Source organism: Lacerta agilis, chromosome 10 (genome assembly GCF_009819535.1).
Source record: "Lacerta agilis isolate rLacAgi1 chromosome 10, rLacAgi1.pri, whole genome shotgun sequence".
NCBI lineage: Eukaryota > Metazoa > Chordata > Lepidosauria > Squamata > Lacertidae > Lacerta > Lacerta agilis.
In genome coordinates, this window is record NC_046321.1 from 51580884 (window position 1) to 51597117 (window position 16234).

The 16234-nt window shown below is 41.9% G+C and overlaps 1 long non-coding RNA gene across 1 annotated transcript; it reads left to right on the top strand.

Annotated features, from left to right (window-relative positions):
* The first annotated feature begins 496 nt into the window (after nucleotides 1-496).
* Nucleotides 497-15918, top strand: LOC117054490. The gene is made up of 3 exons (XR_004427496.1): nucleotides 497-562; nucleotides 14138-14204; nucleotides 15525-15918. It is a non-coding gene; the product is annotated as an uncharacterized LOC117054490 (long non-coding RNA).
* Nucleotides 15919-16234: the final 316 nt, after the last annotated feature.

Here is a 16234-nt window from a genome sequence, read left to right on the forward strand (position 1 = left end):
GCTCTCTGGCAGCCTTAAACAAGTCTTAGCACTGGTAAATAAACGAACTGTTAAGCCACTTTAACATCTGAAAAATAAGCTGCAGGTCCATTATCATCCGAACATGTTTCACTCTTCCCGGTGTCAAATCTCTAGGCTGTAATTTTGAGGTAAGGTGAGTTTTCAGTTCAACATTTCAAGTAGCTCCTTACAGAGCACGGAATGAAAGAAAACAGTTAATCTTAAACAAAAGAATATAAATAAATGCCACATGAGTGTTCTTGTGAATTAGTTCTGCTAATGCTAATTAGAATGATCATTTGTCCAGAAAAAAAAACCCATGGCAGATGACTTTTCTTTGCAGTTGGATTTATTGCAAAGTATAATATGACAATCGTGTACACTAGAATCTAGTTTACTAGCCATCACAATATCTGGATGAACTTCTAGTTCCAGTTTATAAATACATCACTCTTTTTTGCTTCTTTCAGAGAAAACGTACTCTGCCAAATGCAAGTGTGGATACATGCCAGACTTCCCCACTGCTGTTTGAACCGCAGCTGAGCAAAGTGAGGTAGCCCAGGTAATGTTGTGTAGGCAGGGCAACGGCACACTTCCATAGAAGCCTCTTAAGTGCTTGTCAGGTGTAAATCAATGTCATCATTGACACGTGGAGGGACCTTTGCAGAAATGCAATAGCTGTCCTGTTCAAAGGAACCCTTAACACCTCCTTTATTGACCCAACCCATGCCCAAAATGAACAGCCCCTGCTTGTTTTCTACAAGGCACATCCGCACATGACATGCATACAGTAGGGCTGAGTGTAAGGGCTTGTCCTCACTGGAACAAAATGTGAACTCTAGGCCAGTGCTGTCCCAGACATGTCCCACTTTAAACAAGAACACACGCACCCTGCCCCGATTCAGACTTTCCAAGGATCGAAAGTCCCCATGTTTTAACGGAGGGGGATCTGGGACAATAATGGTATGGGGAGCATGTCATGTTGATATCCCTGCGTTAATGGGGAGGCAGGCAAATGCAAACCCCACATTTTGATGTGGTGTGGACAAGCCCTAAGAGTCAAATTACAAACAGGTCTAAGAAACACCTGTTTTCCGAACAAGTGGTTATGGGAAAGATGATGTGAAGTGGAGAGAAGTGGAGAGGAGAGTTGCCTAAGGGATCCTTCTGCCACTTTTCTGCTCTATATTGTCCCTTTTTGTGGAAAAGGAGCTACTGGGGAGTTGTTAAGCATGTTTGTATGCATTGCCTAGTCTGATCTTCTCTTATGCTGTTGTACCGTCCAAGTTTGATAACGTGCAAAAGGCTGGTTAAAGGGGTCAGTTGCAGATAATTAGTCAAAGACTGCTTTGAATCAGAGGTTTTCAGAACAGAACAAGTTGCCACCTTCCCACAAAGATGCCACCATAGGCAGGCACAGCACGTCATCAGAGTGTGCACCTAGGGAATTTTTTATTTAAAGGCAAACATTTATTGAATACATACTCATACTCAACCATAAAGGACATTGTTTTCATTCACCAAACAAACTAAAGAAACTCCCTGCCCTATACTTCGTTGGTTTCTGTGGTTTGGCTGCCCACGTGTAGGACTCTGAGGGATTTCTGAAACCCCTTGATCAGATAAAGGTAAACATGTGTCCTGTTCGCGAGATGCTACAAGACAATCTTTATTCTTACTGCTTTGAATAAACGTACACAGAAGCATGTAACTCTTCCAAAAGCATAAAAGGGAAAACACCCTTGAAAATAATGCCAGCTGTTTACTGTCCATCAAAAGGATGTTTTAGGAGAAGAGGGGTTTAAACTGCAGAACCGAAAACGGCCAGTTTGGAAAGGTTAACTTTGCTCGGCTAAGGTGAACCCTTCGGTGGTGGGTACTATTACTAAGATTCCGTAGTTATCCTCCGCACTGAATAAAAAAAAATATTCATGCCTTTAGGGGTTGTAGGGTCCTTGCTGTGATTTACATAACTTGCTGTCAGCTGGCATGGCAGACACCAATTATAGGGAACTTTGGAAAGGCGCTACCTGTAGCTCTCAGTGGAAGCCATGTTTCTGTTGTATTAAATCTGTACAGAAATGACAGTGGGGGGAAAGGAGAAAAAAATAAATGGTGCTGTGAATGTTACAAGTAAACCTTTGGGAACAACAATGTAAGTAGGAGAGTGATACAGATAATGCGGTTTTTCTTAGTGTAGCACTGAATACCCAAAGTCAGGAAAATGGAAATACAACACACACACACACACACACACACACACACACACGCACGGATATATATAATAGTCACTCTGCAATGTCAATTGTGCCAAGTAAATCCCTAGAAAGCTAAAAGGAATGTTACGATTTTGCTTAGAATGGAAAATAGGTTTGACTGGTCAGGTACCGGTAATAAATTAACAAAAAAAAAGTTAGTTGCACGAGTGTTGCTAGTCATGTTGCAGTATGTTTCCAAATAAGACACTGGATAGAATTTAATTTCACCCATGCAGATCTTACAATGTGGGACCAGGGCCACCCAATTACTGATGGACTTGACACCTGATCATGGATCTACTTTCCAAGGAGCAGCCACTACCTGCTAGATTCATAGCCACTTTTGCAGATCCAGGTATCTTTTCTTCTCCCCTGCCTTGATTCAGTCCATTGGCACCATAAGCTATAAGCCAGTCCATTGGCTCATAAGACAATAGGTTGCTGAGTCCTTCCTCTGTTCCCTGAATAGTGGCATCAAGACCTGTTAATAGCTGGACTTGGCTTCCTGAGTTCAGGAGATTTCCTGAGAGATGGGCCATTAACAGAGAAAAACACAGGGAGGTGGACCATTAGCAAAGCAATGCCTGTACCAGCTGGTAAATGGGTGGATCGCCTCTTGAGCTCTTTGATGGTTAGCAGATACAAATCAGAGTGGAGAACTTTAGGATCTCAGTTGGGGATGATATGGGCTGGAGGAAAATAGTTGCAGTTGGTGGAATGCGGCAAGCTGGGGAGAGCATGCATATTTTTGAATCCAAGGTGGCTGTGGCTATGGAAGAAGCAAGAAGCTTTTATGGGTGTCAGTGCTGTAAGCATCATATGCTCTGGTTGTATATATGTGTAAATAAACCATATATCATAAAGACACCCCAAGCTCCACTGTGCCTCATTCCCAAAGGAAACATGAACCCTGAGTAAGAACCCTGAAACATTGCACCACTTGGAGATTGGGGTGGCATGTAACAATATTGTTCTAGACTCATGCTTCAGGTTTATTGTTACAGCTGATAGCAAAGAGCCCGTACTTCTAAAATTATTGCCTGCCAGAGCTCTAGCCACACTCCTCACTCTTCTGAGGACTGCTTCATCTTTACTTTCCACACTGCTTTGGCCTGCATTATCTCATTGCATCCACTGGTTTTCTCTGCGTCTTCAGTGCAGTTTAATTTTGCTGAAAAACTTCAGAGGCACAGTACTTTTACCCAGAGTCTTTGGCCCCTTTATACCCAGAAAACTGGAGTTCTCCCTGACCTTGGAAAAGGCTGGAGAAATCTATTCTGATCTCCTCCCCGCCCTGCTCCATGTTTATGAACGAGTCCTGGTGAGCTTTGCAGTCTAGGAGAACTAGAGGCAAATAATTTTATAGAGTGTTTTTGCATATATTATTAAGATTCAAGCCCTGATTCTCTCTCCCCCCCCCCACAAGAAAACATTATAAATAGTGTCTCAAAAACCTGTGATATCCACTTTGTTAAGTGTTGGGTTCAAGAGATTAAGGGCAATGACTGGCATATAGTTCACTTTTATTTCCATCTCGCTGCAACCTCACATCGCTATACATCTGTTTTGTTGATTCAGAAGAGCACTTGAGCGCCTTTACAGTTGATTTTGACAAGTGCTACAATTTGATATGGGTAGATAATTCTTGCTGAGATGATTTCGAAGTACAGAAATTATAATTTTGAGTAGATATTACCTTTCTTTATGATCAGAAATTTCATGTAATATACTGTGCACTTAAGCATCTTAATCACATTTTTCTCCCTCTTTTTTATTAAAAAAATGTTACATTATTTTCGTCTAATCGAGCAAAGTATTGCAAATTAAAATATTGTTCTAAATATATATGGGTCCCCTCCCCCTTCCTCCTGCTTGGTGAAGAAGATCCTTTAAAGAACAACAACCAAAAAAAAAAGGAACATTAAAAATGTTCATTCCTAACCTTCTCTTCAAAACTATTTGGTTTGGGATTTAATTAAACAGTAAGACATGACAGACTGTACAGGAGGGCTCATTAATGCACACCTTGGGTGCATTTCACCTCCTGCTTCTTGCACAGCTGAGGTGTGGATTAATCAGCGCTACCCCTTGGCCCAGAGCATTTATTGTGATTATAAAATGACCACTTGGAAAAAAAAATAAAACAAAATGTTCCAACGCCAGGAAAGATCATCCATCATGCCTGATGATTAGGAGTTAAGAGCAACATTAAAAGGAAGAGGGGGGAGGAAGCTGTTCATGTTTTATGCAGTGTTGCAAACAGAGTTTTCCTCCTGTTTGGAAGAACTTTATGATTCTTCAAAAGCTTTTTTGTTCAAAGCATAATCATGCTTTGGCAAAGCATAATCAAAGATGTAACAGGACAGCTTCACATCAGATAGTGGTAAAGGTAAAGGTAAAGGACCCCTGACAGTTAAGTCCAGTTGCGAACGACTCTGGGGTTGCGGCGCTCATCTCACTTTACTGGCTGAGGGAGCCGGCGTTTGTCCGCAGACAGTTTTTCTGGGTCATGTGGCCAGCATGACTAAGCCGCTTCTGGCAAAACCAGAGCATCACATGGAAACGCCATTTACCTTCCTGCTGGAGCACTTTGCACTTTGACGTGCTTTCGAACTGCTAGGTTGGCAGGAGCTGGGAACGAGCAGGAAATGTTGCAGGGATTCAAACCACCAACCTTCTGATCAGCAAGCCCAAGGCTCAGTGGTTTAGACCACAGTGCCACCCACATCCCATTAGATAGTGGTACTATAGCCTATTCATCCAGAGTAGATGTGATGGGAGAAGCCACATTTGTTTAATCATGTGCTCATCCCATTTATTTATAAAGCTGACAGTGGGACTTTTGCAGGTAAAGGGTGCTGAACCCTCATCCACCTTGTCTACCTGGGCTCCATCAACTCAGATATTTTTCTTTCAGCCCAGATCACTTTTGATAACGGATCCAACATGTAAAAATCAGACCCAAACCTGTTTTATATTTTAACCGAAAATGTCCAAATAGAACCTCAGAATTTATGAATGTAGAGCATGGGATCTACTGCTGGTTTTTGGTCCCTGCCCCAAATGCAGCCTTTGCCACCCATAGCCAAAAAAACAATAGCTAAGGATTGTATTCCTCTGCAGATGAAGGACTTCAGTTGACAGAATAGGGAGGAAGGTGATTTCCACTATGTTCCTCTTCCCCCGTACAATCCTCCCCACCTCTTCCACTGTTCCAAAGAATGCGCTAGCCATTGGTTGGTTGCGGGGCGTGTGTGCCAGGGGTGGACTTTGGTCTTTCAGATTTCACCAGCACCCTGCCAGAGGCCAAAAATGGGTGCCCCCAACTCTCACTTTCCATTCTACTCAATTCACCATGTCATAGTTGTGACACCTTGCAGTGCCCCCTAGGCTCAGTGGGGTGGAACTGGTCGTGCTGCCCTAAATCCACCTCTGGGACTGTTAAGGGCCTGCATGGAGAGGACAAACTGGCTAAAAAATCCCATCCTTCCCCACAATGCTGACGGAGGCCTCTGCTGAGGGCAAGGATATAACCCCATGTTGCTACCCCAACCAGTAATTTAAGCACTTGTCACCACTGAGAATTATCTGTGGGCAAACCACATTCAAATGAATTGAAGCCGCACATCAATTCTTAACTCTGCCTCCATTTATTTAAGTGGCGCTTATGTTGAAGATGCTTCTGGTAGGCTGACTTCTCTCATTTTGCCATATCTCTGTTCTCATCCTGGACCCAGATCCAAAGCTTAGTGATGCCAAGAAGGCACGGACATATAACACCAGTTCTGGCCCCAACTACACTAGCTGCCTGTTTGTTTTTGGAGTAATTCAAAGTTCTTGTTTGTTTATACAGTATGGCTCTGGGCAAACATGCCTACAGGACTGCCTTTCCCCTTTGAACCTGCCCAGACATAAGACCATCATCTGAGGGCATCCTCTGCAGTAGTTCCCTTTTTATAAAGTGCTCTCCCCAGAGAGGCCTGCCTGGTGCTAACCTTGTCATGATACTGGTGCCATGCAAAGGTGTTTTTTTGTTTGTTTCTCAGGGCATTGGGTAGCACAACATGATGCTGTACAACTAAATCTGTTTTTACTATGATTTCAGCATTGCAATTTTTTAGTTTGGTTATAAATAGCTTCATGACTTTGTGTGTGTGTGGAAAGCAATGTATACATATCCATCCAACCTTACTCCACTGAAAAAATATTGGGAAATAGAACCAGTAGCAACAGTTCTCAGCTATATTGACCGAGTGGAAAGGAGGCAGCCCGATAATTACCTGTGTGTCAGCGGACTTGATCGGAGGCCCCAGATGTTCCTTCCAGAGAGGACTATGGAAACTGATCCATTCGAAAAAGATAGAATTCAGCTTCGAGATTTGTAAGTTGAAAACTAGTCAAGTTCCCAGCTGTTGGTGCGCCCCCCCCCGCCCCCACCACAGATTTTTTCTCTCAAGAGGAATATAGCCCAAAGCTCAGAAAATGCTAAAAGGGACTTGTCGTAAAAGCTGCTCAATTGTGGAGAAGTGTTCATGGTCCCCAAAGAGCAGAACAGAGGGAGATAGTAGCTGGAGGGGTGGGAAACAATCGTCAAAAGATAACAAAGGAAGGAGAGGGCTTAGAAAGCTGTGGGAATTGCAGGATGGTATGTAACAGAAAGAAAATTATTAGAGCAGCAGGATGGAATGGTGTTTTGTTTTGGGTTGTTTTTTTAAAAAAATCTAGATCCCAGCCATGCCTCAACAATCAGGATCTGATTGCATAAAGCTAGTGTGGCGTAATGGTTAGATTGTTGCACTATGACCTGGGAGAGACCAGGGTTCGAATCCCCACTCATCCATGAAGCTCATTGTGTGACCTTGGGCCAGTCACCATCTCTTAGCCTAACCTACTTCACAGGGTTGTTGTGAGGATGAAATGGGGAGAAGGAGAACCATGTACATCACCTTGAGCTCCTTGGGTGATAAAGATATTATATAATTTAAAAAAAATCATGTTATTTTAAAAAATAATGGGAGCAGCTCTTCAGTAATGCAAGAAGCTGTGTCAGTAAGAAAATTCTGCAAGCATGAACCAGTGCTCCTGAAATAAGTTACATTACAAATGACTTTAACTATACTCAAAACAAAATAAAATAAAAAATTCTTTCCAGTAGCACCTTAGAGACCAAATAAATTTGTTCTTGGTATGAGCTTTCATGTGCATGCACACTTCTTCAGATACATTGAAACGGAAGTCACCAGACCCTTAAATATAGTGAGGGAGTGGGGAGGGGTATTACTCAGAAGGGTGGTGGGAATGGGTGATCAGCTGATAGGTGTGGAAAACCTGTTGACGACTCTTAACGGCTGCAATTAGTCTTGCAGGGAAAGGCAAGGGGTGAGATGGCTAAAGATACCTTTGTTATGTATAATGAGATAAGAATCCAATGTCTTTCTTCAGACCAGGTTTCTCCATGGTTTTAAGTTTGGTGATTAGTTGCAATTCAGCCACTTCTCTTTCCAGTCTATTTCTGAAATTTCTTTGTATTAAGACAGCTACTTTGAGATCTTTTATAGAATGTCCTGGGAGATTGAAGTGTTCTCCTACTGGTTTCTCTGTCTTGTGATTCCTGATATCAGATTTATGTCCATTTATCCTTTGGCGTTGGGTTTGGCCTGTTTGTCCAATATAGAGAGCTGAAGGGCTCTCTAAAGATACTTTAACTATACTGTTTAAGATTCTTGACATTATTATTATTATTATTTAAAAGATTGATTGGGAATGTTTTTTTTCTTGTTAAAATTTCTGGGGGGGAAATGTTAAGACTGTGTAATGTTAATAATAATGATGATGATAATGATAATGATGATTGATATTGAATAATAATAATAATAATAATAATAATAATAATAATAAGAAGGAGAAGAAGAAGTCCCAGCATTGACTTTGGTGGTTCTTTTTCCTCATAAAAGAACTACAGTCTGTGCTTTATTTGCCATTGTTGCTTTTTTTCTGAATGAACATAAAAATGATGAGCCAGCTTTTAGTGAATTATTCTTTTTGCACTGCACTTTGCTTTTTCTACGGAGTTTAGAGTGCATAATTAAAATCATATCACTGATTTGTGTCCAGCTGGATTGTGTGTGTGTGTGTGTGGTTTTTTTTACTCATGTGAATAATTTCCACGCAGATAAATAATCTTGCTGAGGTCCATTGGACTTCACATAAGCAAGGGCAGCACGGGTAGTTAGTGTTTATAAGATCAATCTTGGAAATAGCAACGTACAGGCAAAGCAATGCACTGTAACTCATGCCTAGCTATAGATACATAATATATTGCTTTGAACGAAGTCTCCTCTTGTGTTACATTTGTATTCATATATGTCAAAAATGCAACGTTGGTTCTTTTTAAAATAAATTGGAAGTGCTAGTCTATAGTGTATGATTATTTTATTAACTGATAAATCAGCCTGCTCTCAAGGGCATGGGAGAAATAGATTTATTTAATTTACAAATAAACTCTATCCATTTAGCATTCCCTTCCCTTGTTGGAAATATACGTTGTAGTGTTGCTTGCCACTGAATCTCTTAAGCGGTGCAAGGTTCCTGGGGTTCCAGGCGTTTACCCGGGGTTTGTGCTTCCTTTTGGAAATGAGGCACGGCAGACACTGGGGTGTCTTTTTGATATATGGTTTATTTACACATATATAAAATCTGAGCCTACAATGGGGTTCACAGCATCAGCACCCCAAAAGGGACTTGTTTTCCCCCTAGCCACAGCTTTGGATTCAAACACACATCAAACATTGCCCTCAAATGCTGCTCTAGACTCTCTCTCCAGCTTGTTGCTTTTTTCACCCCTAGGTCACATCACTCCTAAACACTAAACTCTGGCTTTTGTCCTCCTCGCTATCTGTGAGCTGAGGGAGGGGCGCCACTCATTTGCCATCTCCCACAGGGTCCCTTCCTTTGTTCTCCTTACACCTCTCACCAGGAGGCTAGCCGGGCTATTCCAAAAATTAGAAGCCTCGGTTAGATCTTAACACTTGCTGGATCCAGGCATTACAAGAGTCTGGCACCCAGTTTAACATCTCAAACCCCATAACAGTATTAACAACCACAGGTGCTTACAGATGGTTAAGCATTTTCTCAGATATCAAAGCAAAAATGGTGCTTGTTGACCCTTTCCCTACAATAACACACAAAATATGAAAGCTCTCACTTAACTGTGAGGGGCTTGAAGCAGTGGCATAGCGTGGGTTGCCAGTGCCCGGGGTAGCGGGCGCATTCAACTGCCTAATGACATCTGCGTCACCCAGGAGAGTGTCTCTACAGAGATAAGAAAAGAAGAGTTGTCCCTTTGTCTGGAGAGCTCACTTCCTGGTTCGCATGGAGATGCCATTTTTAATGGAGCCCAGTGACAAAAGTGTGCAGCTGTATTAAGGCAGCAGTGGATGTTGAAATTTTGCATCCCTAACAATTTTGTGCCTGGGCAACCACCCCTGTGCCCCCCTCCCACTACATTAGTGATTAAATTCCTTTGGTCCTATGTTTCAGTTTTCTGCAAACAATGCTGTTACATACTATATTCAGTTTCATGATTGGCAGACTTGGCCGTTGGCTCTCTGAGTTGTCCCCCCATTCTCAATAAGGTTTTAAAATGTAGCTATTTTAATGTTATGGAAGTGGTTAGGGCAAATGAAACCCAGAGCAAGGAGGGTCTGTCCATTACCCAAGCATTCTGGCAGATGATGTCATCACTCCTAGTCTAGAAAAGTCTCCTCCGTTTTCTCTCCACTGCACCATCGGTTGTTTCACAGAGGGTGTGTGTGTGTGTGTGTGTGTTCCACCAGGTTTCTAATACAGTGGTAACTCGGGTTATGAACTTAATTCGTTCCGGAGGTCCGTTCTGAACTGAACCTGTTCTTAACCTGAGGTACCACTTTAGCTAATGGGGTCTCCCGCTGCCACCGTGCCGCCAGCGTGTGATTTCTGTTCTCATCCTGAGGTAAAGTTCTTAAACCAAGGTACTACTTCTGGGTTAGCGGAGTCTGTAACCTGAAGCGTCTGTAACCTGAGGTACCACTGTATACTTACTATGATAACTTTCAGGAGCATTGCCCTCCTTCGTGTGCCTTCTCCACGTGAGGTCTGGAGGGTGGCAACATAAGAACAGGCCTTCTCCGTAGTGGCTCCCCATTTGTGGAATGCTCTCCCCAGGGAGGTTCGCCTTGTGCCATCATTAAATAATTTTAATTTTAAGTACCAGGTGGTGCTTTCTTCAGCCAGGCCTTTGGCTGATTTACATTCTACAGCCTTTTAAATGTGTCTGTGGCAAGGAGGGTTATTGTTTTGATGTTTTGTTTTACTTATTTACTTGTTTTTATCCTGTATTTTATTCTGTGAACCACCCTGAGTTCTTATGACATATAAATTTAATAACCAACCAACCAAGCAAATCTCCAAATGTCATTTTCATGTGCCATTTCCCCCCTGTGACTCTTTAGTCATTTTAAAAAACTTACTGCCTCACATGCTTTTATAAAAATGCATCTTGAGAAATCCAGGTGTATAGATACTTTCTGATTCCATAAGGAGTTGTGTGGTAAATAATTTGATTAATAATGGCCATGATCCAGCCCAGATGAACCACATTTATGTCCCAACACAGGCTTACAGTGTCGCTTACTTCTTCTGAATGTAGAACAACTCTATGCCTCAGATCAGTATTTCTTTGGCTTTATGGATAGGTAATCACTAACACCTGAGAATATGCATTTTAGCCGAAGAGTAAATGGGTGTTTCATTTCAGTATATAGACCGGTACTCTGCTGAGTTAAACTTGAGCTACTGTTTGTATTTATCTTGCTAATACACATTTGGCTTCATTTGCTAATTCATACTACTAACTGATTTAACGGCTATGCTAACATGGGATAAAGATAGTATAAACGATAAATCCTTATACCTCAGTCTGTAAACCAGCCTCTAACTGAAGACTATTTCATAGATGATATTTTCAGGAATAGACTTGCTGAAAGCCAGCATGGGATTTCCTGGATATATCCAGAATAGCAAATGTAACATGTGAGTGGTCTCCCTGTACGTTTGTGGCATAATACTGCGTTCAGGCAATGTTCTCCATTGGGCATAACCTGCCCTGTTCTCTGGCAGGAAGGGGGTGCTATTGAAGTCCTTGACTTTGAGGTCTCAATCAGGAAGCATGAGCGAGAGGTGCTTTCTGTTTTAATACTTCATCTCTGCCATCCGAAAAGGGAGCCTGCATACCGTCCCTGTGGGAATACATGTTGCTCTCCTCACACTGGGAAATGCAGAAGCCCAGTTAGCATCCAGCTTGTCAATCTAGGCTCCTGGTTGTTCCTTTCTGGCTGTGCCCGTACCTGCCCCACACTCGAAGTCACGTATGTTGCCAGGTGTGTGAGTTTGTGGGAAGTAATAATAATAATAATAATAATAATAATAATAATAATTTTTATTTTAATATATTATATTATTATTGTGCCCCAACATATACTGAAACATAATAAAACATCAATAAAAACATCTTTAGATGTTGTCAGGGGTTGGACTGAGGAGGAATGATGGCGACCGTCCCCCCCCCCCTTCCCTTGAACCTTCTCGAGAACAGGAAGACAGTATAGATTTAGAACAGTGGTTTGCAGAAGGGCATAGTTCAGAGGCTGCAGAGGGGAGAAGCTGGGAAATATTGGAAGAGGAACAACAGGAAGAAGCAGTAGCAGGGGAGAGACAGCTAACAAACTCAGTGTCTTTGGAAAGCATTCCTGACCCCCCCTCCCAGGACCAGGCACGCATTGAGGGTAGTAGAACAGAGAGCTCAGAGGGAGAAAGCTCAATTAGCCGACGCAGGGGTGACATAGATTAGGGGAGACATAGGGGGTGGGACTTTACTTGGAGCAAAGCCATTATTTAGGGAAGGCTGCATTCCTTTGTCACTCTCTGTGAATTATTGAATATATTGCTTGGTAAGAACTTTAATTGTTTCTCTGATTCTTGGCTGTCATCGTGGGAGGGACCGGATTCCCCGAAGCCTGACAGATCTGTTTTCTAAAGGTTGCATAGTTGCTTACCTCCTTGACATCTGATGGGAGGGTGTTCCACAGGGCGGGCACCACTACCAAGAAGACCCTCTGTCTGGTTCCCTGTAGCCTCACTTCTCACTGTGAGGGAACCGCCAGAAGGCCCTCAAAGCTGGACCTCAGAGTATGGGCTGAATGACAGGGGTGGAGGCACTCCTTCAGGTATACAGGGCCTTGGCCATTTAGGAAGTTAAAGGCCAGCACCAACACTTTGAATTTTGCTTTGGACCCATGCTGCACCTAGTTAAGCCTGTGAGGTCAGAGATTCCTCACTCCTGCTCAAGGGGCACGATTTCCCTCCCAACAGGTTCCGAAGTCATTTCTCAGAAAAGCCCCTGCTTCTGGCCACCCCTGGGAGGGCTGTCAGCTCAGTGGTTTAGCACATGCTTTTCATTTGAAAGATCCCAGCTTCAACTGTGGAATGCCCAGTACAGATAATATAGAAAGCGAGATGAACCTATGGTCTGACTTATTATGCTCCCTTTTTGAGACGTTGCCTAAGAAACAAGAAAGGAACTTAAATTCATTTACACCTGTACTTGCCATTTCAGCACTTGTCGCACGCAGCAACATTCTGACTGCTATGCCTACAAATACAAGCGGTTGCTTTTATTCATCTCGTACATTATCCAGCCACAGCCAATGTTTTGTTAAGAACTTCATACAAACTTTGTAGTGACTTTTCTTGTTGAGTTAAAAATAAAATAAAAATCAGATGCAGATTTGGTCACCTCTTCAGTCTGTATCAAATTTCGGTTTCAACATCTTAAGAAAAGAATGTAGTGTATTAAATAAGCATGTATTTATCCTCAGCAGACATCGCCTTCCACATCTATAGCTGCTTCTAAAATAGCAAAAAATTAAAAAAAAAAATACTCCCCCGAAACTTTACTATGGAACGAAAGAACAAAGGTTCCTGTCAAGTCATTATGTCATATTATTGTTTTTCTATGAATATGATTCCAATAATGAAGTCTTAACGTTATCGTTAAGCAGGCTAAAGTGAGGTACAGTAATAGCATCTAGTGAAATAACATTTCTTTTTTTAAAAAACAACAACAATAACAACAACCCAAAACTAAAACCCACATTTCTGTTTATATCTGTTGCGGTTTGAATTAATTGTTTATTTATGCTACTGGTTCTGGTTTTTCTTCCGGTGCAAATGTGCACAGTATTGCCTACAATATATACCTGTATAACTTTCCCAAAGCGGTATAAAGTTACATTAGTTAACGCGGGTGAGTTTTCCCCATTAAAAACAACACAAAATGCCCCATAAGTGGCATTTCTGGAACCCTGCTTACAAAAGGTGGGAGATATCAAAGTTGTCGCCGGGGTCCCTTAGCCTGTCACGTCTACTTTCCCCATGGAAATTACATTTCTATTTTCCTTTGGCACTTCAGAAAAATATCCCCAAAATGTTCAATGCCTTTAATTTAATGAATGCAATATTTTAAATGGAATATATTGAAAATGTAAAGGAACCCTGCGTGCCTTTTTCCCAATATGATTAATATTTTATTTTTTAAGAAAAGCAAATTAAAGAAAAATCCCCAACCTAAGGTCAACAGTGCCTGTTTAAGGGAACTATCATATTCTATTCTCTTCAATGCCCTGTCTTTTTCGGAATATTAATGGGGGAAAGAGTGACAAGAATGACTTAGACGTACATGTCAGGAGAAAGGGTCAGCTCTTGGCAGTAGGTTGTTAATTCACATCCATTAATGAAATTTATCCTCCTTACTGCTCCTTCTCTCTCTCTCTCTAAATAAAAAGGTCCTTTTTTGAGAGAACATCATGGACTTTTCACAGAAACTGAGAAGGGCCACAGGGGCAGGCCGAGGTAAGAGACTGACAATCTTCAGGTGATTAAGGAGACTCAAAGGCTACGTAGACCTACAAAATGAATAACTATGGACCCAGAACCATGCCATAAGGCTCAATGGCTTGTGATTTGCAAGTTGATAAGACAAGAAGATTAATAATGCTGCATGATAATGGCTGCTCCCTCTCAGCTGGGGAGATGGTAATGATCTGATATTGCTGTAGGAGCAGTTCAGTGTGCTGCAGAGAGGAGGGTGCAGATTCACTCATCCCAATTGGCCCCCAGGATATAGAGATTTTGAAAAATGGGAATGCAGTTACAATTTTAATTAGATATAAAGTTTTTAATAATTTTGCTGAAATGAGGACTTCAAAGAACATATTTTGCAGCATTCAGGCCCATAACTCCTGAGTGACAGTTTTGGTTAATTTGCAAGTTTTCAGATCAAACTTTGCCCCTGGCTCCATGCTGAGGGTAAAGTAAAATGTCAATTTCTTTCCTCAGTGATCTCAAGCATCTTATTTAGGCAGGTGTGCTGAATTCTCTTATTCGGGAGATGTTAGCGGAACAAAACTACTCATTAAAATATATGCTTCAGTGTTTTTTTTTATTGAAAAGAAAAAGAAGAAGAAAAAAAATTAGCCACATAAATAAAATCAGGAGTAATAAAGGGAATCAATCAGCAAGAAAGATGTACAGCAATATACAGCATAAAATTTTAAAGAAGAATCAGAGTAATATTGTATATGAAAGGTGATTAAATGTTAGCATATGATTATACTGTCATTGCATATTATTATCAAAGAATGTTTAATTTATACCCCTTTCCCCCCAAATTATAGGTAGTTGTGCAAAAGGTTTTTCTCCCCCCTCTTGTTCTAGACCTCCCACCCAAACCGGAAACCATTTATGCTAGAGATTAGAGGTCCTGAATTAATTACATTTGATATCCTGAAGTACATTACTTTTTTGGCAGCCTACAAGCACTAATAATAGAGAAGGGCTGTTGTCAGTCAATTGATAGTCGTGATTCCGCTCCTGCCTCCTCTGTTTTGCTTCCCAACTCTTCTAGCAACTTGCAGGGAGAAAACAGGCTGCCAGGCAGTGGTTTTAACAAGCATCCTCTCGTGCGAAGCACATTAAAACCAAACAGAAAGGGAAAAGGTGCTACAATGCAGAAGCAAACACAGCAAATTGGTGGAAGTAAGATGCTTGTCATGCCTTATATACGGAAACATTTCCTTGTTGGAGACACCACCTTGATGAGCAACTTGATGAGACTCTCTCTCTCTCTCTCTCTCTCTCTCTCTCTCCTTTTCTCCCTCTTTTGCATCCCAGGGGTATATGTGATGTTACTTTGTTTTCAGCGCAAGACTGCTGAAGGAGCCCCTCTCGGTCGCCAGCAAAAGGGCCAGCTCCACGAATCGTCTCCAAGGTCAGTGCTGTGGGATTTCCCTGTGCTTCCTCAACGACAGTGTTGAAACATCGGAACAATGGAACCTGACTGCTCAAAACTTCTCAGAGCATTTACAGGTAGAAGTTTGCAAGTTTTGGATCATTTGAACTAGCGGTGTTAAAAGCAGCCTGAAATTAATCCGGACAACAAGCTTCATCTGTTATTTATGCTAGGTCTGATGCTTAGTGTCAGAAGCACTCCAAAGAATATTTAAACAGACCTTGAATAAAAAGCATGCACAGGGAAGAATCGATGTTGTCATCTCTGTAGGATGAATGTTGCTATTCTGCATTTCCCCCTTCCCCCCATCACTTCTGCTCTTTTTGAAAATCTCCTTGGCACGCCAAAACACTTCCGCAAGCTCCTGCACGATGGAGTTCTTTCCGTGCTAAACATCACCTCGTAGGTAGTGAGCTCAACGCCCTTTCTGGCGTGCCTCAGGAGACAACTAACTACAAAGTGAAGCATACAAGGCCTAGAGTCCACTAAGAGACACTTCACACATGGACTCCCCCCTCTTCCCCTGCCCCCACAGATTTTTCTGGGTAGGGGGAAATGGTTTTTAAAAAGCTTAATGTGTGAAGAAGGCACA